This window comes from Aptenodytes forsteri, unplaced genomic scaffold (assembly GCF_000699145.1).
Source record: "Aptenodytes forsteri isolate BGI_AS27 unplaced genomic scaffold, ASM69914v1 Scaffold213, whole genome shotgun sequence".
In the NCBI taxonomy this organism is placed as follows: domain Eukaryota; kingdom Metazoa; phylum Chordata; class Aves; order Sphenisciformes; family Spheniscidae; genus Aptenodytes; species Aptenodytes forsteri.
The window spans coordinates 454,464-468,094 of record NW_008795522.1 but is presented as its reverse complement, the minus strand read 5'-3'; the positions used below and the strand labels follow the sequence as shown (position 1 = coordinate 468,094).

Sequence of the window (13,631 nt, the reverse complement as noted above, 5' to 3'; positions counted from 1 at the left end):
GTGCTATTCTGAGAGGTCTGAAAGAAATCCAGTTCCTCCTAGAACAGCTTCACTGCTATAGCCAAAACAGACATCTCAATTTGCAGTCTTTCCTTCCAGCACAGCCACAGGCTGATCCCTGTTCCCATGAGCAGCAACAAGGCCACTTATTTCCATGGACAGGTTTACCCTAGAAGTGCAAGTGCAGCATATCGTGCCCAAAAATCTTTTGCTTCCAGTCTGCCCTTGCAACTTGTAAACCTTCCTTCCTCTACCCAGAAAGCTCAAATGGACTGAGCTCAATTGGAAGCAAAGGTAGCTCTATCTAATTCCTGATGTTCACAGAGATGGCCAGTCTGGGACTGAATGCTATCTTCTCCCAGCAGCACTACATGCAGGCAACAAAGCCTGCTCAGTCTGGGAGTCTACTTTCATTCACTTCTGGATGAGAGCATACAATCTTTTTTTCCTTTGCACTGTGTGCCATATATTCATATTAAATCCTCATGTTCAACTCTGAGATGAAGGGCTGGCTCCAGAAGTTGGCAATGGAAATATTTTTATCATGGTGACCATGGTTCATATGATGTCTGGGCTGACAGAACCAGAACAAGGTTTTCCTCTGGTTTCCCATCAGGAGATTAGAGTTCTAAAATCTGTTGGTAACAGGGAAAGGAACATACAGCAAAAACTTGGTCCTGGAGCTAAGACTCATGTTAGGTTGGATGAAGACAGAAGAACCATGAAGGGCACCATTTCCACTAGTCTTAGAAAGATGATCTTTCAGTTGAAAAGACACTGGTGGTAGCAGTATGATCTGTCAGCTGTTCTGATCCAGATATCAAAAACTTCTCCTTTGCAGGGCTGGGGATCACCAGTTTAATCAACAATTTAAAAGATAAATGTGAAAATGAAATTCTGGAGTAATTTTCTTCATTCCTTCTTTCTTTTTGACAGTTATTGCTGTTGACAATATTTATACCTTCCCAGTTCATAAGAAAATAGTGTCAATAGAGGAAAATGTGATTGTTCAAACTGATGTTTGGGCTAAGATCATTCAGTTCTGCATCCCTTGTTACCTTTGCAGTGATATAAAAGTAGAAGTAATTCCAAAGTCAAATGTAAACAATTTGAAAGTTAGCAAGCCAAGAAAATAAGACAAGGATTTTCCAGCAGCAGATGGAAAATAGTAGGAAAATGTGATTGTTCAAACTGATGTTTGATCATTGATCATTCAGTTCTGCATCCCTTGTTACCTTTGCAGTGATTAGAAGTAATTCCAAAGTCAAATGTAAACAATTTGAAAGTTAGCAAGCCAGAAAATAAGAACAAGGATTTTCCATCTGCTGCTGGAAAATCCTCTCACTCAGTAGCAGACACTGTTTTCTAGTAGTGTCCTAGTGGGTTTCCCACAGCCCCTTCCCCCACCTGTTTTGGCCAATGATCATCCCACGGACACTTCCTTAGACATTAGTCTTACTGGTCCAGGGCAGCAGTTATGTTACTTTGTTGATCGGATGCTGTAGCCTTAACATTAAGTACCTTTAATAAAACCAGTTGCTACACAAGTCTCTAAAGACAATAACACTTCATGTAAGCCATGGGAATGCTCCTAGAGGAAGCATTTACCAGCTTCTACTGAAACCTGAATTCAGCTCTCATCAACTGCAGCAAGAGCCTTCCACTTAGCAGAGTTGGCCCGACCAAAGGACCTGAGCTATCCAGAGCCACAAGGCTTACTGCTGTTCCCCTTCCTGTGTACGCTCCCTTTCCAGTGACTTGTTCCCCACTGAAAAGTGCACTGCCGATGCTATTTAGTCTCAAAACGCATTTAGCTGTTGGGATCTGCTTGAACAACTGAGGAACTCTTAATTAGATAACTCCTAATTAGATAGACAGTTGGGTCTAGCAAGTACCAGGAGAGCCACAATTCTGCCTGGGCCACTGAACCTGACCTGACAGGGTTTGCCTTATTTCCAGCCCTGGTTTTACAGTTTTCTTGGTGGGGAAGGAATGGAGACCTCTTCTACAGATGAATTGATAACTTAAAACCATCTGTGACAGAGCAAACTCCTCCAAGAGACTGACCTTCTTCCATTTCACAGCTTACTTTGCACCCGCCCACCCAAAAGTCCTGTTAACCCCTGCATGCCAGTGGATAAGCTATCACATACCACTGAAAACCTGCAAAATGTTGTAACGAAGCCTGGTACATTCAGCAGCGGTCACTGCTTCCACTGCAAAGGGGGCGCATTTTTCCCTGGAAGCAAGTTAATTCCCCTAATGAAAGGCAGTGAAGAAGTGTCAAGGGGCAACAGCTGCAGGACAGTTATTTCAGGACTGCTGAAATATATTAGTTATAACTGGAAATCAGTTATTTCCAGATAAAAAGTACATTTTATCTGGAAATTAGACTCTTCCAATCTTCTGTTTTCCCTGTAATTCCCTTCTTCTTTGGTATATCAGTATGAAGCCTACCCATTCTGACCGGTGACAACTGGCACAACTCTTCCTATAGACTGTTGGTGCCCACCACATGGCTCAGACAGAGCAAGAAGTGAAGAAACCAAGACCTGGTAGGTCCAAAAAGCTGACTGGATTTTCCAGTTCATGAACAGATGACCAAGGTCAAAAGCTAGTCTCATACTTGAGTAACTTGGCCAAGCCACTCCCTTCCCCCGCAGCATGGGTGTCCAGTCAGTCACTGCACTGAAGGTCAAGGTGATGTCAGTGAGGATTTGGGGCAGAAATATTCACAGATATGTAATGGGTCAAGATATGCAAAGCACAGTAGTCAGGTACAAAGTCTACTTTGACGTGATAGCAGTGAGAACCCCATAAACACTATACAAGAAAAAAAAAGTTGCATTCATTTAAGGATGGGCAAGGGCATGGAAAATGGAATAAAGGTCCAAATTCAGTGAAGACTACCAGTTACCTGCAGCCCTACAACCACCCAATGTACTATATCGAATCAGGTAAGTCTGACAGTACTGGTCTTGCTGGTCATGTAAATGGACATTCTTTTGGTCAGATCAGGCCACAGACCCAGTGGGTCACAGAACGGCATTTTGTTTTCACCAGGAGAATGCCCTGCACCCAGATGAGGAATAGTCACACCATGCATGTGGGTGCCCAAATGAGTCTTCTGGACTCATAATATTTGATTTTAAATAAATGTGATGCACCAAGTATTGAGTACTTGCAGCTCCCTCTGATTTCAGTGGAAGATGCCCATGCTCAGCCCAGTCCCTCAACACCAGATCATCCATGTTGTACACTCCAGAAGAAATTTAAGAGACTAAATTTAAGGCTTGAAGCCTTGGTTATTTTACCTCCCACACCCAAGATGCCAGTCTGCCCCTTTGTCACCAGCAAGCTGAGGTCTGTCATCACTGTTCACGCAGAGCCATGATTAGACCCACTGTAGTTAGCTGGACTTTCACACGCTGAGATGCAACTCAACATAAGGAAAAGATTAGAATCAGGGTAACGAACTCAAGAAGCAGCAGTGCTCTGCTTTCACACTGCAGATTAGCTCCCTCCTTCCCATGGTGTACAGAATTCCTTCTATTCCCTTGTTCAGGACTGATTAAATCTGTTTGCACCCATGACTGACCGGAGGGATTTGCTAGCACGATCTATGATTTAGATGGAGCCTGGCTGCCTATAAACCTGACATTCCTACTTTCCCCTTGTGATAGCTGCTCTCATGACTATCTTTCTTGCACGCTGCCTGGGCTGGCCAGTGTTGGAATTTACTTACCCTTTTCCATTCGGAAAAACAAAATAGTGGGCCACAGATGTTTAATATAGACTCACCAAAGATGCGTTTAAACATCAACATATTACCAGGCATATCACCCCATCAGTACTTTTCACCCCTCCTTGAGACACTGAGGAAAACAACATTTTAACCCATCGTGTGCTTTAATGAATGTAGAGAGTAAGGCATGCCTGCACCGCTTTCATTTGACCCTACATGGCCACTGGACTTTGCCAAATGTCTTCTTCTCCAGCTAAAATTAACTATGTATGTTCAAACCACTTTGCATACACCACCCCTTGGGCATGCAGAGGGTTAATAAAGCTCACTGCATGCAGTAAAAAAAAAAATTGTGCTATTCAGATGCCACAAGGGATTCAAGTTATAAGGCTTTTTCTCATTTCCCCCCCACCTTCAAACTAGAGCACATAACAAATAGCCCAGTTCTGATTTATTTATTTGTTTCCCCAACCTGCCAGTGGCAACAGATGAAAAAAGCCCAGTCCTTACACGACAAGCTATTTTAATATTTCATGCCCTAATGTGTCAGGAAGTTTGACACTGAAACAAATAGTAAAAAAATCTCTCTGAAACTCCAAGACGCCACAGCATGTGCCACCTTTCCGCTTTCTTTGCGGGACACCTGAACATGATTTTCAACATTGTTCTAGTACTGCCTTGCCTGACCTGTGCCTGCACAAGTTAATGTCTGGCACCTACAAAGGTGCCAGAGGACTCCCATCATTGGGAATGCTGTCCCATTCCTTCTGAAGGTTGTCCTCTGTCAAACTCTCTCCTTATCCAGCACTAAAATATCGGAATAAAATAAGTGTCATCCAGAGCCAGAAAATTATGCCAGCATCCAATAGAGAAATAACCAAAATAGAAACAATCACAGTGGAAGAGAGGGCATCTCTTCCCTTTCACCCCTACTTGCTCCAGGAATCCTGCAGTTTCACAAAAGGGTCGCAGTGTTCCCCTTTCTGCAGGCATGAAACCAGCAGGGTCTGTCACTCCCCATCAGTCACCTTTTCTGCCTTGTGAAGGTAATCACAAGGAGCTCAAACACACCCTTGCTCACAGCAAACACAGCTACTTATCTGAAACAGGTACACAGCACTCACCTGCGTGTGCCACCCCGGAGGTCCTCTTCTACCCCGACTGCTGTCAAAGCTGCAGCTCACCCGAGTCCTTTCTGCAGTCAGTGCTCAGCTGTGGGATCAGTACTGGGTCCCTGGGATCCTTCTCAGCTGCTCCCTCTGTCTCGCCTTCTGCCTCCCCTTCTCTTAATCTCTCTCTCGCCCTCTCCCTCTGGTAGGTGAAGCCTGTCACAGGGCTGTTAGCCTGTGAGACATCCAGATGATTTTTTTTTTATGGGAACCCGATGCACCTGCCTCCTATTCGTTATTATTTCAGTCCATGTAATGGTGCTGGACAAATCTGAGATTAACATAATTCTTCAACATTTCACAGGTCACTTGGAGTGGTGCTTTTTCTGCAGATTGCGTTTCCTCTTCACAGCGACTCACTAAAAACTTTGATACAACTGAATGGTTCTGGATGTTTTAAAGGAAACTGAGGTTTAATTGGTTTGAAACCAATCTCAAGAATAACTAGGGTTACTAACTGATCAGATAAATTGAACTTCAGTTAAAAGTGAGTGGCCAAGTGCATTTAAAGATGAGGCTTCTCCAAATACACTCCTTTTTAAATAACTCTTTGAAGACTTAGTATTATGAATATAAGGGATGGACAGAGCACTTCACAGCACCAGCTCACAGTGCTAATGTGAATTCATTAGCATGCAGTTGAAAAGCATGAGCCTGCACTCCAGTTACATCACTGAGAGCAGCCGCTGTTACTTACATAGCTTTGCACACCCCTTGGAATAAAAAGTGCCTCAGAAGCATTAACAGGGGATTAGGAACCATTAGGTCAGGCTGGAAATGGAGATCAGATGCCCCTGCAGACTAGGTTCTGCTTAACCGTAAAGGTTTCCTCTGCTAGGAGACATTTATCCAGAGTCACCTGGAGCTGATCTAGATAAATCTTTAGAGAAACAAGACAGAGCCCCAAATTAAAAGAGCCCAAGGCAGGGGATGAAGAGGCTTTACAGACACAGTTTCCTCAGCTTGCAGAGGGTAGCGGGCACCCATGGACCACCCAAAGCTCTCCTTGCTCCCACCCCTTCCCAGGTCTGCAAGTTGCAGACATTTCTGGTGTTTCATTGCCCATGTTGCTCACCACAGGGATAGTCACACCTTGGGTGATAATGTCAGTCATATTCAGTAATTTCAAAGGCAACCCCATGCAATACGGTGAGGGAGGGCAGACATGAGCATATCAATGCTTCTAAAAAGCAGATGGATAAAGTTCAGCAGCTTGTCCTCTTCAAGGAGAAAATGTGCTTGTGGGATAGGCTGTACATGAAGCACTTCAAGTGCTGAAAGGTGGCAAACTCCACAGCCCCAACGATGCAACCTGGCCTGGAATCACACCACCTAGTCCAGTGCCATCCAACAGGAGAGGCAAGAATCTAAAGCAAACATCATTTTCAAAGGTTTTGCTTCTAACCACTTGAAAGTAATCACACACACACACCAGGCAATGGGCCTATTGCCCCCCTGCATAAAACTATACCTCCAATGCACTAAGCCTTGGTAAGCAATGAGTTGTAAGAAGACACAGAAAGAGGTATGAAGATGAACTAGCAGGAGGACAGCAGGTCTGCCTGTACTTTTATGTACTTTCATGTACTTTCCAAGAAATCAGATAACCCAAATGGGGTTATCGTTCCCTAACTCTTTCACTTTAGATTAATCAGTTTTTTGAGTTTGGATTCTCAGTCCCTTGACATCACAGTGGCCAACTGAAATCTACTGAGGATTTCTTACCTTGCCCCTCAATAGCTAAGCAACCTTCCTGACGATGAGAGAGCTTGAGCTGTAGCACAATCTCCTGAGGTTATACTGTAACAGATTTAAGCCATAAAGTGCAGGTGACACAGCCCAAGGAATCACATTTAAACACCTTTACCCATATTTACAGTCAGCAAAACATAGAAGGTCCCATTTAATATTGTAGAAGAGCAAAAACATCTTCTGCCTCAAAAAGCAGAGTGTACTAACAACCCAGGAGATGCTAAAATCAGTCTGATAGACTTGAAAATATGTCCCAGTTACCAGACCTCAGAAACTCAAAGTGCAGCCTTATGTGTTACTTAGCAATCCTCTGACACATCCCTTTCCAATAACCCACTTCAATGATTTGTAAGCCCGGGTATTCCCTTCCCTTTGACAGCCCTCATAAAGATTATTTCCTATCACACATGTGAGAGGACTCTGCTGGAAACTCACCAAATACTACGCCTGATCTGACCTGAGGATGTCAGATTCCAATTCTAATTTCATCCCAAATTAGCAAGTGGTTACTGGTTGTCTCAAAATTGCATTTGTCACGAATGAAAATTCTTTGCCAAAATAAGCCATTCGGATTTATTTACAACATAGACAGATTTTGTTACTCTCCCACAGAGTATTACCCTAAAACACTGTCAGCTCAGCCAGCCCTGGCCCTCTCCCCTTTCATGTTTGCAACCCAGTTGTTAAATTGTCTGCTAGGAGTTGTACTGAGGGCACAAAAACCTTCTCACTTCTACCTCAAATGAGGATAAAACACAGAAACGAACTACCAGTGCATTAAGTCTGAGAACCCTGAACCTTTGTTGTGAAAGAGTAAGAGTACAATCCACTTTGTGCTCTTCTCACATGCCCAAGAAGCATGGAGTCTCAAGGAAGTGGACATGGACACTAGAGGCAGTTGTACAAATTGTCACATCTCAGCCAGTTTTCAGACTCCCAGCATGTAGTCTTGAGAGTGTCCTACAGTAAGGCACTACAACACTGCTTCAATCCAAAGCACGGGCTCCATACTAAACCAGGATGCAGCCTGGCGGCAAAGAAAGACACAGACCTGTTGGAGCGGGTCCAGAGGAGGGCCACGAAAATGATCAGGGGGATGGAACGCCCCTCCTATGAAGAAAGGCTGAGAGAGTTGGGGTTGTTCAGCCTGGAGAAGAGAAGGCTTCGGGGAGACCTTATTGCAGCCTGTCAGTACTTCAAGGGGGCTTATAAAAAAGATGGTGGCAAACTTTTTAGCAGGGCCTGGTGCGACAGGACAAGGGGGAATGGCTTTAAACTAAAGGGGGGTAGATTTAGATTAGATATAAGGAAGAGTTTTGTGATTCTGTGATCATGAAGGCAGCTGAGCTTTTTGCCCCCAAACACCCCGTGGCAGCCAGTTCCCTCACTAGTTCTCCCATGTGATAGCAACCCAATGTGTGACAGGCACAGGCCTTTACTGCTCACTACCCGTCACAAGGCTGCTCCTCGATGGAAGGGGCAGCCCCAGCAGAGGCAGGGCAGGGACCTTACTGACCAGGTGCACTCACCCAGCACCTGATGTGCGTGAGCAGAGAGGTGATGGCAGAGCCCTGCACCCAACAGGTGCATCATGCTTCAAATTCAGCTCCCCCTCCCCTCCCACCCTGCCTTCCCTAAATCCTCCTGCTTCTACAGGTGGTTCTGCTCTCCTGCTGATTTCTAGGCCCAGATGACCTCTCTATCCCCTCTGCATGTCCCTGCCCTCAGTAGCGCTCATCTGCCCCACATGCCTTCCCTGTTCATGACTGAAGGGAACGGTGGGAGCAGAACCATGGGAAGAGGCAGGCAGCAAGCAGAAAAGACACTGAGCAATGGATAAGCAGACAACCAAGTATAGAGAGGTTTACCTCCCTCTCCTCTCACTCCCCAGCATATGACAGGAAAAATTGTACCATTTCATGGAGGAGTATTCACTCTTTGGAACTGAAGAGGAAAGTCCATTTTTGTTGGGAGTTTCTGTTGTTCTGAGATTTCCAAACTGAGACGTTGCTCCCTTCCAAGCTCCCTCAGTCTCCAGAATGAATCTATGCGGTCCCACTGTCTCAACTTTTAAAATATATTGCAAGACTTTTCACAAGGAACTGAATTTGATTCCTGTGCCATTTCCTCCCTCAAGCATATGCAGTGGATTGATCAATGCTCTCTAGCACAACAATCTTCCTCCAGGCTCATCCCGGGAGATGCAACTACTGCCTTGCTTTTCACACTAACGTTGACTTTCTAAAAAGCATCATAGACAGTAATCTTTCTGTTTAGGATCAAAATTGCAACTGTTTCCTGTGGGAAGATCTCAGCTGTCTTCAGCAAAATAGTTCCTTGCTAGGACATGCTCAATTCATTGTGCTGTGAAGCTGTACCCGCTGTGAACCCAACCACAGGGGTCTCCTTTTGCCAGTTATTTCACTGACCCAGGGATGAGACAAGTGCAGAACTCGAGATGCCTAGTAAAGAGCACCAAAGAATGATAGTCAGACTGCTATGTGGCCTAGTCCTAGCAGTGTTAGATGATGAAGTCACTGCCAGTACTTCAAGGTTCCTGAAGACACAAAACTTCATTTTTTAAGTCATCTCAGTTTGAAGTGTCCAGACCTGTCTAATGGGTACTGAGTACCTGGAGCCTTCCCTGAAGTCACTGGGATCACCTGGACACACATGTCTTGGTACCCACATGCTGGGAAGACCACTGGGATATAAGCATCTTGGTCCTTGAGGTACATGCATATATGAGTCTGAGTGAATGAAAACATTTTATTTTAAAATAAAATCACCTTCCCCTCCTTTAACGTCTCACACTGAGTTCTGTCACCTCGTTGTAACATTGTTCCCTACGACACAGCTAAGTTTGCAACTGCCTGGGAAAGGCAGAACCTCTGAATAGGAACTGGGTGATGATACTGTATCTTGCAGCCCAGTTTACAACTTGGTTTCTGACAGTCTCCAGGAGCTACTTTTTATGTATTGCCTTTGGTGACATACAGTCACACGTGCTCTGTATTTTCCACCACCAAGCACATTCTGCCTGCTTGCGGTCAGGCAGACAGGCAGGCTCCTGTCTGACTGAAGGGTGGAGGGACATAGTGAGCAGGTCACTTTTCAAGGCAGACAGATGGATAGATGCATCATTGAAATGGGCAGGATAATGTCACGGGTGCTGATACATCACGGTCAGACTAGGATAAGGGAGGAAAGGAGGAGTGGGTGTCAGAGACGGATCCTATGACAGAACGGGTGATGGATGAGGGAGGACCATCTTCTGGGAAGGGCGACTGGGGCAGACAATACCAGTGCTAGGAGCAGGAGGAAACAAGACCCACGCAAAGGCCCTGATTAACCTCTGAGGCAAACTGTATGGCGAGCCAATTGCTTGCAGTTTGGGCCTTTACAAAGTCCAGCATGTCCTTGTCAATCTCTTTGACTGACAGATTGAGAGTCCCAAATTGTTCAGAGCTGTCTATGACCATGACAGTGAATGGGTCATCCTGTCAGCCATTCATGTGCTTTTCAGCTTCATTCAGCCTATTTTTCAGGCATATCTCATTTTACACTCACCACTTACTCCTCTCTCTTCACCCAGCGAGTGTGTCTACTTTGAAGGGGTTGTAACCAGAGCAAAGGTATTATTCCTCCCACAGCGACCATACAGGGGCAGAGCTGTCTATGCAGCCCACGGTGGAGGAGGGAAGGGGAGAAACCTCACACGTTTATCATCTGAGAGGGCTGGCCTGTATTCCTCAGTGCCACTACAATTTTGGACTCCCTCTGATTCCTCAGGGCCAGCTGGGTCACGCTGACAATTTCCCAGTCCTCGCTGGGAGGAGGAATGCACTAGTGAGATGCTCCTCTTGGCCATCCTTACCATTCCTTTCATGGCAATATTAAGGAACTTGGTTCCCACCCCAAACTGGCGGCAGCAGCAGAGTGGGAGACTCCTGATGGAGGAGGGTCAATCTAGCACAGAGAATAAGACTCAGGAAGATACAGAGAAAAACTCTAAAGAACTCTAAAAAGCAGGGAGCAATCAAATAAACCATTAACTGTTGCTGCTGACCTTCCGGAATAATATGAAGACAAAATTTCTGGGCTTTGTGTTTATTAAGACTCCATGCCCATCTTTCAAAGTGTAATTTTAGTTCTCTGTCCCATACATCTACACTAAAATTTCAGCTTTTTCTTCCTGGTGTAATATTTTCCTATCTATCCATCAACTTCTAAGTGGCTATCTCATATTCCAGGCACCTTTCTTTTCCCTGTCCTCTCCCTTTATTTATCCTAGTGTACAATTTGTGTCCTCTTTGTAGCTTATGAACTTACACCTCATTGATAAGAACATTAAGAACTGCAGTCTGTCTTCTCTGGAAGGGTTTTGGCCTCCTTCCTGACTCTCTAGGTATGCCTGCAAAAATAGAACGTGCGCATTGTTGACTTATGACCATATCCTTGAGAAATAAACTTCCTTAAACAAGAAGCCACAGCCGTCTGAGGCAGAAGCCAAGATACACTGGCCTTACCACATGCCACAAAGGTCAACAGACGCAAATTGCTGGATCAGACAGGAGGACAGAATGCCAGAAGCAAAGGACATATAAATCTAATGACTGTCAGCTTAACTATGTCAGCTGATTTCTGAGCTCAACCAGAGGGTGAAAGGAGAAGGATGGTCCCAGTTTACCTTTATAAGTCTCAATTAATTGAGGCCTCTTTCAAACACAAGTAGTTATAGCAGTTCCTTAAATGCTTCACCCAGGAAATGTTCTTTAACACTCAGCTATACGGTGTATCAGGCAAAGCCATCTACAGGTCCCAGGCAGCCAGTCACGCTGACCTGGTCAGAAGGTGGTAGGAAAGCTGTGAGAGTCTACAGAGCAGCTGAGGCCTGTAGTGCTCTCTGCTGTATTTATTAAAAAGGATTTATTATTTGCCACATCACATTGTCTTAACCATTGTTTCCAGAGATGCAAGGTCACAGCACGCACACAAGACTCAGATACAAAGAAAGCCCTGGTGAACCCGAAAGCCACCTAACTTGGCAGTTGAAAGAGGAGCTGCAACTGGGCCACTGATGGTCACTGAATCACAGAGGTGTCAGTGAAAGGAGGCTCTGGAGGTCCCCAGTCCAACCTCCCACTCAGGGCAGGACTGTCTTGAACACCGGATTGGAGCAGCCATGGCTTTTCCACTGAGTCTTAACAACCACCCCATACTCCCCCCAAGGACAGAGGTTCCCCCCTCTCTGATGACCTGTCCCAGGCCTGCACCAGCTTCCTGGAGAAGTCTTTTCCTAGTGCCCAACCTGAACCTCCCGAGCTGCAACTTGTGGCCATTGCCCATTATAATTTGGCACCACCAAGAAGTGTTTGGCCCTGTCACCTTTGCGAACACGCCTTGCTCTGCTGGCCACACGCCTTCCGATTTAGCCCAGGATGCAGTTAGTTTTATGATGAGCACACATAGCTGGTTCATATTCAACTTGGCATCCACCATAACATCTGTGTTCTTTCCTAAAGGACCCCAGGTCCTTTTCCAGGCTGCTCATTGTAGCAGCATGTTGTCTCTGCAGACACTCAACTACATAATTCAAAACAGATCTGAGGAATGGCAAGTTGGGGACTGGACAGAAAAGCCACTCACATGGGAGTACGTTGCCTCAGCCCTTTCTCCTTGGAGACATGAGGATTCTGCCTGGCAGAACAGCCCCACAGGACTCAGGATCCACTGTATTTGGGATGGAAGCAGAGGTTGGGGGCTGCAATCATGAACCCTCATTGAAAGGGAGTTGTGATGGTGCTACCAAATGGCAGCTAAGACAGGAAGGAGCAATACAACATTGCAGAGGGTGTGAAAACTGTAAGAGATCTCAGGAAAGGCCTCACAGAGACAGTCTCATAGTTCTCCTTGGGGCAGAGTCTTCGGGATCCAAAAGCAGTGAAAAGAAAGGCATAAGTAAAGGCTCAGGCTTTCTAGCCAAACCCAGATGGCAATTTGGGACCCTGAGCTCAGATCTTGACAACAGCTGTGGGAAGTGCAAGTTGAGTGCAGTGACACAAATCTATGTGAGGACATTCTTCTATCCTCCCTTCTCGTATCCTAAACTCAAAATCCAGGCAGGGTACAGTCCATACGCTGAAAAGCAGGGTATCCTATTCAGAGGGACCTGGACAGGCTGAAGAAATGGGCTGACAGAAACCTTCTCAAGTTCACTGAAGGCAAATACAAAGTCCTGAACCTGGGCCAGAGGAAGCCCATGGAGCAGGGCAGGCTGAGAACCGACTGACTGGGAGGCAGCTTTGAAGAAAAGGACTTGACGGACAACAGATTGAACAGGAGTCAGCAGTGAGCCCCTGCAGCAAAGAAGGGCAACAGCATCCTGGGCTGCATCAGCAAGAGCACAGCCAGCAGGTCGAGGGAGGAGATTCTTCCCCTCCTTTTATGAGGCCACATCTGAAGTACTACGTAAAGTTTTGGGCTCCCCAGTTACAAAAAAAGGCCTGGACATACTGGAGCGAGTCCAGTGGAGAGCCAACAAATAGGAGGTTCAGTAGGGGGTTAGAGCCCAGGAGGTAGAGCAGAGGCTGAAGGAGCTGGATTTGTTCAGCCTGGAGAAGAAAGGATGCAAGAGGACTGAATTTCAATTTCCTCCTACCTAGGGTGGCTTATAGAGAAGGCAGAGCCAAACTCTTATCAGCAGTGCACAGCAATAGGACAAGAAACAATGGACACAAGGTGCAACAAGAGCAGTTCCAATCCAATGCTTTTGCTGGGACTCAGGAAAAAAAGGAGAGTTTACCACTTGTGGAAGAAGGGGCAGGCGACTCAAGAAGAGTACAGGGATCTCGTTAGGTCATGCAGAGAGGAAATGAGAAAGGCAAAAGCCCAGCTAGAACGCAATCTGGCCGCTGTCGTTAGAGACAACAAAAAAAGTTTTTACAAATATATTAATGACAAGA

The 13,631-nt window shown here is 45.7% G+C and overlaps 1 protein-coding gene across 1 annotated transcript in view; it reads right to left on the bottom strand.

Moving 5' to 3' along the window:
* The window catches only part of IGFN1 (immunoglobulin-like and fibronectin type III domain containing 1), a 41,752-nt gene extending 36,647 nt beyond the window's left edge, over positions 1-5,105 (bottom strand). Inside the window, exon 1 of the mRNA XM_019472735.1 lies at positions 4,870-5,105. The gene's annotated coding sequence lies outside the window, so the exon portion shown is untranslated. The remainder of the gene's footprint in view (positions 1-4,869) is intronic.
* Between the last annotated feature and the right edge of the window lie 8,526 nt (positions 5,106-13,631).